Source organism: Cryptotermes secundus, unplaced genomic scaffold (assembly GCF_002891405.2).
Source record: "Cryptotermes secundus unplaced genomic scaffold, Csec_1.0 scaffold91, whole genome shotgun sequence".
NCBI lineage: Eukaryota > Metazoa > Arthropoda > Insecta > Blattodea > Kalotermitidae > Cryptotermes > Cryptotermes secundus.
The window spans coordinates 562,665-580,491 of NW_019733318.1; the positions used below are offsets into that span (position 1 = coordinate 562,665).

Below are 17,827 nucleotides of genomic sequence, written 5' to 3' on the forward strand. Positions count from 1 at the left end.
TTACTTCCTAGGCAACGGCCTGTTCTAGCGTTTCCACGGAAGTAACTCTTCTGGATTCCAAACACGTTACATTATGCTCTGATAAGATTTCAACCATTCCAATAATTTTTGACAGTTGTTCAGCTGTTAATTCTCGTGCAGGCACTTCAACACAGTCGTCTTTGTCTAAGTTGCCCTCCCGTTGTTCATCTATGTTAATAAGTGTTTCATATCTAGTTCATTAGTGTTCGATTTGATGCACTCAATTACGTTGATGGAATCTAACTCATTGAAACCAAGTTGCTGTCCAGTTTGCATTATGTTATTAGTGACTTCAGCAAAGTGAGTTTCAAAACCAATGAAATCATTTGCACAATGAGGTATGATATGTTTCCATACTGCCCTCATATTGCTTGCCGTTAATTCATGCCATGCTTCGCCTCTATTTTCGGTACCGTTTCTGATGTTGTGGCTCTTCCAGAATTCCGTTAAAGTAGTGCTGTCCCCACCTCCTCTAGCGAGAGCTGTCAGAGCTCAAGAACCAACGACCCAAGCATAGGTACATACATACATAACGGGGAACCCCAGAAAGAATTGAAAAATGTATCGTATCGCATTACTTAAAACCACATAAAAATAAACCTCACAAAAAGAGACTTGACTGCATAAAGGGAAAGAACCGATCATTTATGTATTAAAAATAATTTTGCGTACTAATTTTTTTGAATTTATTTTTATTTTGCTGAATTAAAATTTAGTTTGTTTTGAAATTTTCTAATCGGACTATGCGAGGTATTGCTGTATTACGGTTTTAAGTTTTTCTATATTTTTGTTCTCCCTCTCATTTCTAACCTAGTTTCTTAAAAGAAGGGGGAGGGGGAGCGATGTTTGCCCGAGCAGACTGGTATAGCGGCAATGCTCTATACTCGTATTTCAGAACTGTCGCTGTATCTTAGCCAGGACACAACTCAAACCTTCCAGCCGCACTATGGCCCTGGAGTCCACTCAGCTTCTAACAGAAATGAGTACTAGGAATCTTCCTAGGGGTAAATGGCGGCCGGCCGGAGTGTAAGGCTGACAACTTCACCACTATCTGTGAGCCGACTGTCTACAAAATGTGGGAACCTCGTCGTCTCACAAGCCTATGGGCCTCCATAGCCTGTTACAGGGAGAGCTTCACTTTTTTATATGACTGGTGTATTCATAGAAGATGCACACGGCACAAGAGGAACTAGCGATCAACACTGAACACACGGACGCACAGACGAGGGCATAACCCAAAAATTGAACTTACGGACGGAAACACAGAAGTTCCATCAGCAATTTTAGAGAAACCTGAAGATCACCAATGTTGGTCGAAACATGTAGTGTGCTGTTAAAGAGGTTTTAACATTTTGGATGGTTTAAAAAAGCAAGTTGCATGTAAAAGGGCTAGTAACTAACAGGGATTAATTGGGATACTAAAATGATATATGGTAATAGATCTTCGGAAAATAGGAATTCTTTGCTCGGATAATTCATCTTCCAGAATATGAAATAACAAGACACCCGGCCATACGAAATTTCTCTTTAACCCTCCCTTTGATGGTGACACGCACGTGAAGTGTGGCACAGAGATAGATGATACAGGTCTCTATACAATACATGAGAGATATAGTTTCAAGCAAACAATTCGAAACGAGGCGATGGTGCAAATTTTTCATTTTATACCCTACAAAATTGCAACTTGGACGCAAACTGTGCTTAAATAATCAGTTTCTTTCGTGGCTCACTGTATGATGCTGTCAGATATAGACTGTAAAATTTAAATAAAGGTAAAGCTATCCCTGTAACAGACAGTGAAGGTCCATAGAGTTGTGAGACGTCGAAGCTCCCACATTTTCTAGACAATCGGCTCACAGATGGCAGTGAGGTTCTCAGATTTATGGGCCGGCCGTACTTTACCCCCCCGGAAGATTCATGGTACTCATTTCTATAGAGGGTGAGTCGACCCCAGGGATATAGTGTGGCTGGAAGGACTAGGTCAATTGAAAAAATCTGATGACTTAATCGAAAATCGAACCCGCGACCTTCAGGCTTTGTCGAGTGTTCGGATGATTAGAGAATGGATTGCAAATGATCGGAAAGACAGCGACTGTGGCATAATGAAGGTGTTATCCAGGCAACTGCCTAGAAAAACCGAGAAATCTCTCCGAAGGTCGCGGTGCTCCCGTCGAGGCTCGAACCCAACACTCTCCGACTATACCGTTACACCAGTCTGCTCGTTAATAAGCTCTTCTCAAGCAAATATCAATAGGAGTGTAAGAGACGGCCGAACACAATGGCCTTGCGGTATGTTCTGCTCCTGCTCAAATATTGGAATCGTGTGTTCGAATCCCGTTCGATATACGCGACTATTCTATGTGTCTTTGTTGTCCTGTGTAGGTAACGGCCTGATTCCCTTGGCCGGGAAGTCATACAGACTGTCTATAAGATTCAAATCTGTAACTAACTCCATGGAGATAAGCCACTCTTGAGAAACCGCCAATTTTGCAGTTACTCAAGAACTTCCCAGTATTTTACAGAACCCGAAGATTCATTACCGTGTTCACAAGAGACCTCCACTGATCCCTATCCTGAACCAGATGAATCAAGTCCATATCATCCCATCATATCTATGAATGATGTATAAGGAGTGGGCCCTCGTGGCCCTTACACCGCGACCACAGTGATCTGTTGTGCTTCCCCTTTTGATTATCCCCTCAGCAATCCTGGTTCTTCGAATGAAGCGTAGGATTTTGTACGTGGGAACGTCGAAATAGTCACTTGGTTCCATAAAGTATTGACCCAAGTGACGTAATCTTAAATAAGCTAAGGCCTCACATTCGCACAGGATATGTGTGGCTGTTTCATTTTCTTCTTGACACCTCTCACAAGTGGGACTATCACTTAGTCATTTTGAAGACGTGTCCTTCGAGGTGACAGTGTCCTGTAAGTAGTCCTACCACCCATCGTAGCTGGTTCCTGTTTAACTTCAACAGTTCCTTCGCCCTCGTAGCAGAAGGTCCTCGTATGAGTCCCTTTGCTTGCCCGAGTCCAGTTAAGGATTCCCAGTATTTCTTATGTTTTATGTTAGTCCAGTCCCCGATTGCCTGTCTGGCAACTCCCATAGAGATGTCACAGGCTGGTTCAGGTCCTATGAACGGATGTTCAACTCCAATCATAACTAATTGGTCTGCTGCTTCATTTCCAGCAATACCCTCATGCCCCGGCACCCATATCAGTTGTACCCTGTTATGTTTGGCCAGTTCCATGAGGGTTTGGTGGCAATCCCAGACCAATTTTGAGTTGATCTGGTGTTTGTCAAGTGCTTTAAGTGCAGCCTGGCTGTAAGATAGAATGTAGATGTTCCTATTTCTATAGTTCCTATCTAAATTCTTTATAATACATGCCGCCATCCTACCTAAGATCCATTTTAATATTATCAACCCACCGACGTCTTGGTCTTCCTAGTGGTCTCTTTCCTTCTGGATTTCCCACCAATATACTACATTCCTCTTCTCCACTGTCATGTTACACTGATCGTTCTAATTATACTTGCAGAAGAGTACAAGTTATGAAGCTCCTCATTATGCAATATTCAGACATCGGAATTAATTAATTCTTAATGAGTACAGGCGAGGAAACATAATCCATCATGGCGTTGGAATAATAAGAAGAAAGAGATTAGGAGAACGGATATGTAGAACCGAAAATGGAAACAGGCGCTGTCAGTTGTTCTCGGACTTTCTTGTTTCGTGTTCCACGTCTTGAATTCTAATACTTTAATCATTTCCCAACTCCTCTCAGACATATTAAGTTTTCAATAATTTAATGTTCCATTTTACTCTTCCAAGTTTCCATCCCCCTTCTTACGCTTTTTATCCATATGCGCAGGCAGCGAGGTCCCCCACAAGAGCAAAGATGGCGACCGGTGTCCCGCTCCACTTATGTAACACTATTTATTTTTATTGCTAGTGGACTGGGACTAAGTCCCTTGCACTGCGGCCACTTCTGGCCTATTGTACCAGCCCCAGATGACAGGTGAGAGTGATTGTGGAGCAATTGGTGGAATGAAGATTGGCAGGGGAAACCGAAGTACTCGGAGAGAACCTGCCCCAGCGCCTCTTTGTCCACCACAAATCCTGTTTGACCAGACCAGGGTTGGAACCCGGGCCGGCGCGCTGGGAAGCCAGCGACTAACTGCTTGAACTGTGGGGCGGCCTACGTAGTGAAGATGGAGGCAGCAGGTGCCTCAGAAACGTTGGCAGGGACCAGGGATGGGTGTCATCACAAATTGTCCCACAATGTGGCATATAGAGGCAGACATGTTTATTCAATTGACATGAATTTATTCCCCTGTTTACGCCTTCTTATCCTCTCTTGTTTTAAGATTTACCCTGGCCCACAGAAAGCGTGTTTTATTAGCACATTTAACAAGATATTTATTGCTGTTTTCTTTTCTCTTTTTATCGCCTGTTAGACCACTTTAGAGTTGCTAACACATCCGCTTGGGGGCACTCAGCAACTTCGGATTTTGTATACACACAGTTCTAAATGTGCAGCCCAACTGTACGCATGGGGAGAAACTTGTGGAGTGTTCAGTTCAGACTTGGGGGCCGAATGAAGTTTGCTTAACACAGTACAACCGCCCCGTGAATTAACTCAGTTGTACTCACGATTTCTATTGTTAAGACAGTACACTAAATCCTCGATAATCCGGAGTAATAGGGGAAGGGGTTATCCGGATTAAGATATTGTCACGTGTTGGGTATGTCACGCGACAAACAACTTCACATGGGTCTCGGATTTAGCGCCTCTTTATTGGACACTCACACTTACACACCATGTAGTTATTATCGCTTGTGGTATCACGTGACCTCTGCGGCGTCTCGACTAGGTTCCAACTGTGCTGTATGAAGGCTAGGTTCCAACTCAAGTTAAAGTCAAAGTCACATTGAGACTGACGGTCAGTCAGTCAGTAAGTCTTGGTGTCGAGCCCCATTTGGGGCTCATGACCAGATATTAATTATTATCGTTTGACAGTTACGGTCTTGTTTCTGTGGGGCGCCTTCTCTGACAAGAGGACGGGTCTGTCTTTTGTATATGCTGCTGGTCCTTGCCAGCGCAGTCTTACTCGGGTCCGAGACCCTTGGGACTCACTACCATATTTTACTGTCTCAGAATTGAGACTTCCCTTTTCGTCGTCTCCTACGACCGGCAGGGTCACGGTGGAAGTGTTCGACCCCGCCTCCACAAGGGGTTGCTCTGCAGTCCCACCTCTAACTCCTTATATGTGGTTCCAACGGCGTTGCTAGAAGGCTTATGTAGGTGTTATGCAGATCGGATATGAGACACCATTCGCCAAGGTTCGATCTCACGTGTTCGGCAATCCGTTGCTTCGGGAACGCTCTTTATATACTGGTAACGTGTTTCGTCTCATCCGTTGTTAGTCAATGGCAATTCGTCGCTGTGGGATCTCCACAATTTCCATTGTAGCCGTTGCGCGGCGATGGACGTAAGATAACTAGTCACAATATAATCCTGAGTGGTGAAAACAAATGTATCCCCAAAAGAAAAAGAAACACAGAACATATGGAAAATTTAATGATATAAGTAGGTAAATGGTAAAGCTATACCTGTAACAGGCTGTAAAGGCCTATTGGGCTGTGAGACGTCGAGGTTCCTACATTTTCTAGACAGTCGGCTCACAGATGGCGGTGAGGTTGTCAGCCTTACGCGCTGGCCACCCCCTTTACCCCCCGGAAGAATCCTGATATTCATTTCTGTTAGAGGCTGAGTCGACTGCAGGGCCATGGTGCGCCTGTAAGGATTAAGTCAATTGAAAAATCCAATGACCTCATAGGGATTTGAACCCGCGACATTCTGGCTTGTAGCATAGTGGCTCAACCAACTACGCTACCGCGTTCCCCCAGGGATGGCATTAGCAGTGCTGATGAAAATAAATAAATAAAAAATACCACTGTAGAGCCTTTATTTAAAATCTATAAAATGTCGATACATTTATTCACCAATAGAAGCATCAAAAGTTGTGCTTATTTTTTAACGTAGTGATGAAGGTTTGAAGAAACTGTCTCAAATTTTGTCTGAACAGACAATTGACTCATCTGCCTTCCTAAATGACACCTTTATTTTACACGTAAAGTACATGTATTCAACTGTGAGCAGAAATGGAAAATAAAAATAAACGAGACTAAATCTGTCAAAGTGAATTTCATGTTAAGGCGAGAGCATTGCCCACAAGTAAGACTGTATAATAACAATATCTCACAGTCTCCAAGCGTTAAATATCTCGGAATCCATATGGATAGTAGACTCACTTGGAAAGACCACGTAATCAAAAAATGCAAACAGATAGACTTAAAAACCAAGGAGCTAAACCGGTTAATTGGAAGAAGATGCACCCTATCCATAGAAATCAAAGTCCTGCTTTATAAGATAATAATCAAACCAATCTGGGCTTACGGAATTGAGCTCTTGGGGTTGTGCCAGCAAATCAAATATATCAATAATCCAGAGAAGCCAATCAAAAATACTTCGAATTATAACAAATACACCCTGGTATGTAAACAACCAAACGTTACATACAGACCTAAATATACCATGCATCAAGGACGTCATCAGAGAAAAAAGTACCTCACACGACAACAAACTAGCAAATCACCCAAACGACATCCTACAGCCACTCGTTGAACCGCAGCACAATCGAAGACTCCGAAGACACTGGCCAGCTGACCTAAAAGAAAACTAATGAGGAACCTCCCACTGGGGAAGGGACTCACCACGTCATTAGAGAGCATCACAGCTCTTACGCCAGCAAACTAGCTTATAGAATTGTAGATTCTGATTGCTTAATAAATAAATAAATAAATAAACTGTGAGCAGCATTTTTCATATTTGTTATTTCTATCCGGACTAACTCTAACCGAATTAATATGAGTTTACTGTATTTTTCTGCTACAATTGTCACTGTTGTAACTTTGTCAGTTTTTAATCATGGCTAACCGATCAGAGGAGTTTCTTATAGAACTCGTTGAGTTATTTCGGTGTCTGAAATGCGTCTGGAAGGCGGAGTCAAAAGGTTGCAGCTATTGAGTCAAGAAAGTGGAGGATTATGTAGTGTTTGTCGCCAAAGTAAAAACAGTTGACGGAGAAGCAAATTGTGATACAGATGTAAACTAATTTGTTTTCTTACGAGTCTGGATTAATTTTCCCTCCAGAAAAGTAGTGATAGCGACGTCCATACAAATTCCTCAGTGGATGTCAGGACAAAATTTTCAACGATAGTGAAGTGGCCAATATTAATAGTTAACAGAGCGAAATTCCTTGATTTTCTTGTACACCTATGTGTAGAAAATTGCGCAGTTTGAGACTTCGCAGCTTCTTTCCCAGTTTTAACTGCACAGTCTCAGACTGCGTAGGAAACTGGGTGTGCAAGAAAGAGCCTCCCATTTCACACGCTGTTGCAGTCAGTATATCTCACGAATACTCAGGTTATCAAAAAAACAAACACGCCCTCAATAAGTAATATTTACATGAGAGCGGCCCAGAAATTGTAATTATCGTGCTCTGCACGAACAATAACCGTTCCACCGTCACGTTTTTGTTTACTGATCTGCCATTGGGTAAGGTGACTCTGGCATTAATGTGAGTAGCACCATCTTTTGAGAGAGCATCACACTACATAACGTACATTATATTTCGGTTAAACTTTGAAAATGTCCGTATATAACCTACATTATGATATATATATGGCCACTCTTGTATTAGCATGAGCTCATTTCCTAACATTTGTGTCAACAATCACAATTCTTGCCCCGAAAGCCACAGATAAGTTGGAGAAAATCATTCAAATCAGTTGTAAACTTTTTGCTGCAGGAGTGTGAGTTACCGCTTTCATAACGCTCTCCTTTTATGAGAACAGCTCTCAATAGCTTCCTTCGTTACAAAACCAATTAAGGACTGCGCGGTAGCGCCATATCCCAGCACGCAAGTCTCGTAATGAAGTCAACTGTGGAGATCCCCCGCGGGCTGCCAACCTAACCACTCTGAGAATGCACCAGCGTGACATAAATAAATTAATTCTATTACAGTTACGTACACTGTGGTCATAAAACACTTCAACCAGTCAAATGACACAAAGACAAATATTAACGAAAAGTTAATTTCTACATTTTAGAACCCGTTGATAAAACGCTGCTGTTTTCTTTCTCATATACAACTGACCTTGATTAAGTCACCTTGGAAACGAAATCGATCGTTCCTGAATCGAAAATATTTGGTTGCTAAATACATTAAAATCTGTCAGAACCATGGTTCACGATTTCCACACAGCTTTCAACCTTCCGTATGTATACGATTATATAACAAAACTGTGCAGGAAAAAGCAGAAGTCTTACAAAATCATGAGAATGAACATGTTCGCGGTATACGACAAGGCGAAGCCAGACACAGAAAATAAAGGAGGCTAATACTTTGCGGTGGTGAAGCTTCAAGTTCCTCACCTTATCGGGAATTGAACTCCGAACCCTCTGTTGTCCAGCCCGTAACCAGCTGCTATACTGACTGAGCTATCCCGGCTCTAAAAAGAAAAAAGTTAAAATTCTTGTGGTGTGCGGCAATAAATAACTACAAAAATAACTTTTCCTTGGAATCTAACAGTTTGTTCAACTACTCAAGAAATTCCTAACATTTTAAAGAAACACCAAGTTCATTACCATATTAACAAAATACCGTCAATGGTCCGTGTTCTGGGCCAGATAAATCCATTCCCAATTCTTTAACATCCGTTTTAATATTATCCTGTCATTTATAGCTAGGTCTCCCTAATAATCAGTGTTTTACTACACAAAACTTGTAGCACTTATCTGTTGTTTCCCACGCGCAGTACATACCCAGCCCCTTTCATTCTCCTCATGATCATTCTAATAATATTTAGCGACGGTTACCAACGAACCTATCCTATCTAAGCTCCGTGCATTACATGTTCCAAATCTGAAGCGTTGTGCAGTTAATACATGTACGCCTGCGCAATACAAAACACACGCGCGCACACACACACACACACAACGCAGTGTCTTTTATAACCCCCTAAAAACCTAACGGGTATTTCAGATAAACACTACAACACGTGTTGTGTCTTACCGAATGTTGGACAGAAGAGAAGGTTACGTAGTATTCAGCACACGTGGTGAAACACAAGCCCAGATTCTGCTGCATTCAACACCGACTGCAAGGTTCAGTTCACAATTCTAAACCGCGTCAGGAGCGGGTCACAGTCACAGCATTCACACAGGCCTAACCACGAACGGCCACGAGTATTAGAATCGATATACGAGAAATCACGGCCACAGAGATCGCTCTCTGACTGTAGTACATGCCTGCAATGTGCAGTCCGGGCTCGGCTGGTGTAATCGAACGTATATGGCAACATTGCGAGACGACCACGAGATCACTAACAAGAAAGGAGTGAACAGTGAGCTAGAACAGGACGGAGAACAGCGACAAAATGAATGCTGGATACCTGCCAAAGAGGGACACTCATAAAGGCATGTACTGGCAGCTACTTCCATTCCTGCGTACAGAGAGAGATCAGCTCGGATCGAGTGGGTGAGGAAAAGCATTTGGTGACCTGCCAATCGAGTACAGGAAAAATTAATTGGTCTGAACACAGCGACAGTCTTTTTGGCGAGTTAGCATTGAGAAAACTGCAAATATGGACCTAATAGCCTAGTAACTTGAGAGGCACCGAATGGATTCGTATAAATTTTAGTATTACCTTTGAACAAATTAAAATCTGTGCAAAAATAACGGATACTTTGCACGAACGAGAACGTAGATCGATAAATATTTGTGAGAGCGAAAATAGATTTTCGGACAAATTTGTAGAGAGAGATTAAAAAAAAAATTGGCGGCTTCTCAAGAAGGGCTCAGCTCCATGAGTGCGTCATGTATCTCTATCTCTGTCTTGTATTTTATCTTCTTCTCAATGGGATTACATTCGTAATAAATAGACTTGAAATCCAGCGAGACATGCATAATTGGAAGGCTGGCAATTGGGAATTGTATGCACGCCATGCTCATGCTCCCGATATAAACTAGAGCAATTATAAAGCTTGTAACTCCACCCCTTACTCGCAACTGTAGCTTGTTCAGGCTCCAGTGTTGAAGCGGAATTCTGGGAATGTAACGCTACACGTGTTGTGGACAAATGAATGCTACTGCTGAATTGCAATGGGATGATCACGTCCCGCTCTCATCTGTCTTTTGGCTGCAGCTGAAAAAAACTGAAGGTTCACTGATATTCAAACTGTGACCGGAAAGAAAAAAAAGTAGGAAGTGTGTAGAAGCTATGATAGTGCTGCCATCTGGAACTGTGTAACAAAATTGGATCTGCTATATCGTCTGCTCCCCGCCAGTTACACACAGATCCGCTCCATTCAGTAAACATTTGTGGTCTATATGAGATTTGAAGTTTTTATTACGTGAGAGAGGTTATATTGTCAGGAGAGCGTGTGTAGTCTGCACTACCTTATGCGTAGGCGTAATGCAGCATTTAATTCGAACAGAAGATACGGGGACTAGTGGTCTCGAAACGGACATTTCTACAGCTCCTTTTCCTCCTCATTCTCATCCCATTCCGCCCTGATAATGGAGGCAATACGTCCCTGCGAAATGTAATTAACGATCTAACAGACCCCACGGTATCATATCCCAAAGGCCAGTAATCTTGATTGCGGCCGTTAACGGTAACCCCCGACATTCAGACTGCCCTACAAGCAGAAGAGTTAGAGAAGTTGCCGCATTGTCACGGTGCAGAGAAATAACACATGCTCATACATCTCCTTGTGTGCACGGTTCTTTAATAGTCTCGGTCTCCTCTATAGCAAATACGCCTTTCCATTTTACCTCCATATTTACGTTTTCAGATCTCGTTCATCATTCTACACATCCTCCAGCCGCTACAGTCTGGGTATTTAAGCTTTGCTTCTACCGTCTGACTTCCAAAACATTTCTCATCCACTCTTAGCTACTCCAAACTTCCACTTTCAGCACCCCCTAGAAGAACGATGGTCATTTGCGGCATGTCGAGTCGTTGCTAGGCAATGACTCCGCAAACGGACAGGAACGCAACAGTTGCACTGCAATAGAGGGACGGTGTTTCTAGGTGGTCCGTTCCGAGATGTTATAAGCAAGGTCACGGAGGCAATATGTCCCTACCCCCGTGTGGAGGGGGCGGTAGAATACCTCCACTGTGATCCTGCGAGTCGTAGAAAGTAACGGAAAGGGAAGTCTGAAATCTGAGACAGTAAAATATGGTTTCGAGTTTCGAGGGACTCGGACCTGAGAAAGAATGCGCTGATAAGGACCAACAGCATATACAAAAGACAGACCTGTCCTCTCGTCAGAGAGGGCGCCCCACAAGAACAAGACCGTAACTGTCAAACAGTAAGATATATCTGGTCATAAGCCCTAGATGGGGCTCGACACCAAGACTTACTTACTGAACGACCGTCAGTCGCAATGTGACTTTGACTTCTCGACAGCGAAGATGTTACATAAGGACTATTACTGCAAGGGTTCAGCTGAAAAAATCTATGGTCGTGGGTCTCAAGGAGCCTGACGCCAAGACTATCTAACTGACAGTAAACCGCCAGTCGTAAAGTAGCTGTGACTTTGACTTTGAATACGTCCCTTCGAGACATACTTAACGATTCACTAGACCCCACGGCTACACATCCCGAATGCCGGTAATCTCTAACTTTCGACCTGTACACAGCCAAGTAAAGGGAGGGCTTGCGTGCGGTCGTTGGCATTAACCCCAGATATTCAGACTGCACCCACAGCAGGAAAGTCGGAGAAGTTGCCGTACAGTCACGGCGCAAAGAAATAACTCAAGAGAGAGCGTATGAGCGCTACCAGATTATGTGAAGTTACATCCCAGAAGAAAGTGATCTTAATTGGATGTATTTCCGATACATCCTTAGCTTACAGTAGCCTGGGTGTTTAACTATCTTCCTTCTTTACTGGCCGAGAGTCAGTCGAAGAGCTTTCAGAAATTATTATGGAACGTAATATTTCATTACAGTGCGCACAACAGCCCACAGCCAGTCCTTGTACTAAGCCAGACGTATCCTCTGTCACCCTCGTATCTGACTAATTTGAGATCCATTTTAATAACATCTTCAATTTCATGTAGAGTCTCCAGAAGAGTTATAATCAAAGTTACATTATACGTGGAATTAACTTCTTTAATTACACTGTAATATTCCGTAAGCAATTTTATTTTGTTATCTTCAGTTTGAGAATTCTAGGTCACTGTAAGACTGACAATAATTTAAAATCACATCGTAACGGTGTAGAAAATGGGATCCAAGAACTTCCTCTTGATGACGCAACGCTCAACGTCACTAACTGATTATGACGTATTTTCGTCTCCATAGCGAATGGATTGCGTCTAGTGGGGCGCACAGGATTCGATATCTTCTCAGTTGGGTCAGACTCAATTGCACTTTTCTTGGTTCGATTCGGTTAATGCGCAAAAACACACAAGAACTATACAATAAAATTGGATGAGAAGACATGAAACCGTAAGCAGCAATAAATGAGACGGGGAAAGCGGTGTCATTGCCAGAGAACGGGTAACGCTATCTCGAAATGAACTGAAAACCAATTGCTTGGACAGACGGAGGCTGTGAACGGTTGCAATAAGGCTACTGAGTAACATTTCGGATAATGCCGAGGAACAGGGATACTTTGGGAACACATAGTAAGGGGAAAGTCCACCACTGAAAGCCGTGACCGGGCAACGACTGGTGAACTGCAGATTGTGTGAATTGGTGATAGGGCCAATGATGGGTTACATCATATGCAATTACGTTTACTGAAAAGTCCCATAATAAATCTTACTGACTTTCCAAAACTGTGGGTGGATACAAATGTATTTTAACGTGTACAACCGTTGTTATGCAATGACTGCGAAGTAGGCGAACAAACAACGGTGTTATACAACCTCATTTGTAAGGCAAAGGATCGGTAAACACGTTCTGGCAGTAAAGAATGCGCATGCAAAAATAAAGTTATTGTTGGAAACGGTGTTTTACAGTCGGTCCGTGCAAAGTGGTTATAAGGAAGAGAACTGGGGAGACTCATTTAGTTGAGATAGTTGAGTTCTGTATGGGAGGCTGTGAAGATAGAACCTGAGCGCGTGAAGCTGAAGAATCTACACTATTAGAAGTCGCTGCCAGGGAATGTTTTTTGAAGACACAGCAAGTTGGAAAAAGGCAAAGAAGATGCTGTGGTTATCTGTGAGTCCCGGAGATTAGCAGTGACACTGTAATTGCTCGTAGTTTCTAATCGTGAGTGTATAAGTGGTCAACGAATCCATTAAAAAATCCAAACCCAGTCTATAGTGACACCTTCATAATACTCGTACGTGACAGTATTGTGACATATAGACCCATTCCTAGGCAAAACCCGAAATACGCGCACGCAACAATAGAAAAGGTATTACAAGAATCGTTCTCCATATGGTCCACGGCATGCCCATTGCTAGGCAACGGGTCACTAAACACATTCCCGCAGAAGTACCGTGGAAAAATAGGACGTTTACTTCTGGGCAAGGGAGCGGTAAACACCATACGAATTGTTGAGAGACGGTGTTTTCCTTGGGGCCCGCACCGGAACTATATAAAACGAAATTCCAGGTGAGGAGTTAGTTCAGAAAATTCAGAAGAGTTAGAATGAGGATTAAAGATGTATAAAGAATTACAACTGAATTGGCCTGCAGAAAGAATAGATATGTGCCATAGTTACATTGAGATTGTTATAAATCCGTTGCCAGGATACGACTAGTGATGACTGAGAAGACTTAACGTGTCCTAGTGATTTGTGAAGTAAGTAGATTAGCAATAGCGCTATAATTGATTGTGATCAAGGGAAATTGTAAATGAATGTGTTAGTAAATCCAGTCATTCATTCAGAAACCCTTATTATTCGTCACGGAACCCCAGACACGTGACAATATTTTAATCAGCGCTGAGAAATAAAAACCCCCTGTTAAAGAAATATATATTGAGAGTGTGGCGACCCACTTATTGAGAGATGTGTTATTCTTTTAGCTTTTATTCATGCGTAGTATGTCGACATGAATACCGACAAGGTTGTCCTGTCTGTGATGTACGTATTTACATTCTACAACTTACCAAAGGACAGCATGTCTATTAAGAGAACGAATATGTTTAAAATTCTCCGCGCACCATGGCAGACTAGCAATCCTGACCACGTCAACATCTTTTGCCGTAATTGGCTGAGTGTGTTAAAATGAGTTGGATATAAGTTTATCAATGTCATACAACGGTTTGTGACACCGTGTTAGCTCTCTACAAGGTTATACGGTGTCACAGAGCAGACGTTCGTTGATACCAACCAACCAAATTACACGCTATCGTAAACCATAAAATCTCAGGTAGAAACTTACCAGAATATACGGTGTCATTTCCCACAAGACAATTACCATTCTACGCGACTATATGATGTCAATCAATAAACAAATCAGACGGTGTCATATCCCGGGGGCCTACAGGTACCAAACTACAAGATTATATTTTCACGGGGATTGGATTGACAACCGGATTTTTTAGACATTTACACTATGGAACTACAAATAAATACGACAGTCTCACTGAGTTACATACCCCAAGGATTACTGTACTACAGCATATATACAGTTTTCTCAGACTTCAATAGCCATTGCTTGGTAGCGGCAACCAACAGCGGATGTCCCCCTTACTCTGGGTTCCTGAACTCTCCCTGGCCATAGACACCATCTCACTTCCCAGAACTGTACCTTTCGGCCATTCGGTTAAATTACTGCTGGGCTTCGTCAGCACAGTCATTCCCGGTTTCAGTCGTCACGAGATCCACGAACAAGATTTTATTCTTTCCTAGATGTGTATGTGTTACGAAATGGGGCCTCCTCTTCGACGAAAGAGGGGTCGGTCTTTCTATGTAATCAGAGTCAGACCTACTTTACGACTGGCGGTTTACCGTCAATCAGTTCGTCTTGGCGTCAGGCCCCTTGAGTCCCACGACCAGAGATTTTTTTTCCAACTGAACTCTTGCGGTAAAAGTCCTTGTGTAACATCCTCTCTGACGAGAAGATGGATTTGTCTCTTATAAATTCACTTGGCATTTCATCAAGAGTATATTTCGCACATATAACATATTATTGAACATTTTTCCTTTTGCACAATACAAACAAGTCCTCTGTCAATACAGGCTTTGCAAAGAAGATCACGCCTAACTTATATACCTTATGACTAGGGCCCGGATCTTCATGCGCTAAAAACTCTTAAAATATGCGCTAAAAAGCGGGAAAATATGCACCAAAAATAAAACAATATGCACTTAAGAAACAGGTCACTTTATTCAGACCCACCTATTTACATGCATCATTCACTGCAGAAAGTAGCTTCACAATAGGCAACTAGAAGTCTTTCAGTGTTTTCTGGAGACAAACTGCGTCTATTGTCCGTCAAAATGAGTTTATAGGCTGAGAATGATCTTTGTACATCAACTGACGTGCTTGTACAGTATTTATACACTGGCGCCGAAGGTTCGGAACATTCATCAGGCAAAGATACCCTAATTCCACTCAAGTACTGACTAACTAACTGAATCTTTTTTAGTCCTGGGTTCGAATTCAACACAATTTATAGATCGCATTTTATCGTCTCTCCAATTTCGCCTGGAGCGGAATTTAGTGAACAAGTTGCTTTCTGAACGAGTTGAAGTGAGTCGTGAAGGAGTTCACTACAAGATTCTAAGCTCTCAATGGCTTTTGAAACTGTAGAAAAGTGTGCATGGATAAAATTCACATCTTGATAAATAGTATCACTTCCAAACACCACTTTTGCTTCACGGACACATGCATACTCATCTTCAGGTTTTGTAACCATTTCTTTTACTTGATTGAAATTCTCCTGATAAATGAAACTGCGGATATCCATGTCCCCCACCTAGTTAGGACAGGTTCAGGTGGCAGAGGAACCTGAGGTAGGCAATCTTTGTAGAACTGGATGCGAGCCGGTGCTTTCAGAAACAGTTTTTTCCCACTTGCAGTTAAATCGTTAACAGCTGGAAACCATTTTCCTGCAATAAGGTGTACTCTGTGCGCTAAACAAGTTACGTGTATACGATTTGGATAAAACACTTGTAAGGCCTCTGCTGCTTTCAACATATAGGAAGCTGCATCTGTGAGTAATACAAGCACCTCACAACAATTATTCTCAATTTCAGATTGCCATAGCAGTCGCGGAGAGTCATTAACAAATTTTGCTATTGTGCTATGGTTGGTTTTCTCTAGTACTTAGCAAGCAGAAAGATGAGGGTTGCCGGGTTCGTCTGGATATAGCTTACCAACTACGAAATTTGTTATCCATCAGCCACATAAATCGGTTGTCACATTCACCGATATCCAGACACAGTTCCTTCGAATGTCAGAACGGATTGACTCCAGAGTAGATTCATACAGCAAAGGTAGATAATTTTTTTAAGAGTTGATTCATCTGGGATTTTTTAATTACAGAATATTGAGCTGACCCTCCCCTCTTTACCTTTCCTCCTACCAAGGGGAAGACGCCGCTACCTTCTCCTAGTTCTTGCTGATGCGTTCTTAATACCTCCCGAGATATTAAGGGATGTAAGAGCAGTATTTACAATGGCCCCCTAAAACTTTTAAGTAACAAAAGTTTAATGTGAGTAATACAATAGAATACAGTACAATACATTGGCCTGTCCAGATCCACTATTGCGACCTTGAAACACTCACGTCGCGCAATATTAGTGAACACACCCACTCAGGGGGTCGGAGCTAGAGCACTCCAGTTTAGCTACTACTCCTCTCTAGCAAACACATAATAGAATACAATATAATATAAGAAAAATACAGACCTAATATTGCCAAGCAAAAATGTAAATATAGCCCCCAGAAAAGGCCAATACGGCATTCCTCGTCCCGAACCTTCACGGAAACACTCCCAAACCGAATTTTGACTGGCCACGCACAAAAGGAATTTTTTCGTTACCTGCCTTTCCCGACTTCTCGTCCTAGAGTGTTCCTCTCTCTCTCTACCTTACTTGTCTAAAAAAAAAAACAGAACCAGTTAGAGGCGAGGGAGGGGGATCACATGATAGGCCAGGACGGAAGAACTTTCTAGACACAAGAACTTCCGAGGAAAAGAAAAAAAAGGGGGTTAGGAAGAGAAACCGCTGAACGGAGCCTAAGTAGAACGCATGGCTCAACATTTCTCCAGAAATGATCGCAGAACTGGATTGCTTAATGTATTCCATGGAATGTTGCTGCATACTAAAGCCTTACAAAGATTGACTGAAAATGTATTAACAGAGGACTTGGGTTTGACCTGTGTAAGAAGCAGTTGTTGTGATGTGTTGTTCTTCTTCACCTTCTTTGCCGCAATATGTGCAGTCGTTCTTGAGTGTTGTTGAAGTTGAAGTTTCTTTTCACATTTTACTTCCTTTGCGCACGCTTGACAGTACACGACGACACCGTCTGTTGAACAGTCACTATGACCCGACACCCACCGAATTTTTAAATATCTACTGTTGCAGTTTTCTTTAGGCATTTTCAGTATACGAACATTTTTTTGTATGTAGACTATTAAAGTAAAGAGTAACACATTAACTGAAGAGACTTCTTTCGAGACCAACCCTCTGATTCTACTGTCTGCTGTGGTGGTCAAAGGAATGCAGGAAAATCCCTCCCCCTCCCTTTCGAAATATCCAAGCT

At 42.4% G+C, this 17,827-nt stretch overlaps 1 protein-coding gene across 2 annotated transcripts in view; it reads right to left on the reverse strand.

Moving 5' to 3' along the window:
* Window positions 1–17,509, reverse strand: part of LOC111867873 — an 81,774-nt gene extending 64,265 nt beyond the window's left edge. Inside the window, exon 1 of one of the 2 annotated variants that reach the window (XM_033752846.1) lies at window positions 17,442–17,509. The gene's annotated coding sequence lies outside the window, so the exon portion shown is untranslated. Of the gene's footprint in view, window positions 1–9,162; window positions 9,432–17,441 lie in introns of those variants that run through there. The other variant, XM_033752845.1, reaches the window with a different exon arrangement.
* Window positions 17,510–17,827: the final 318 nt, after the last annotated feature.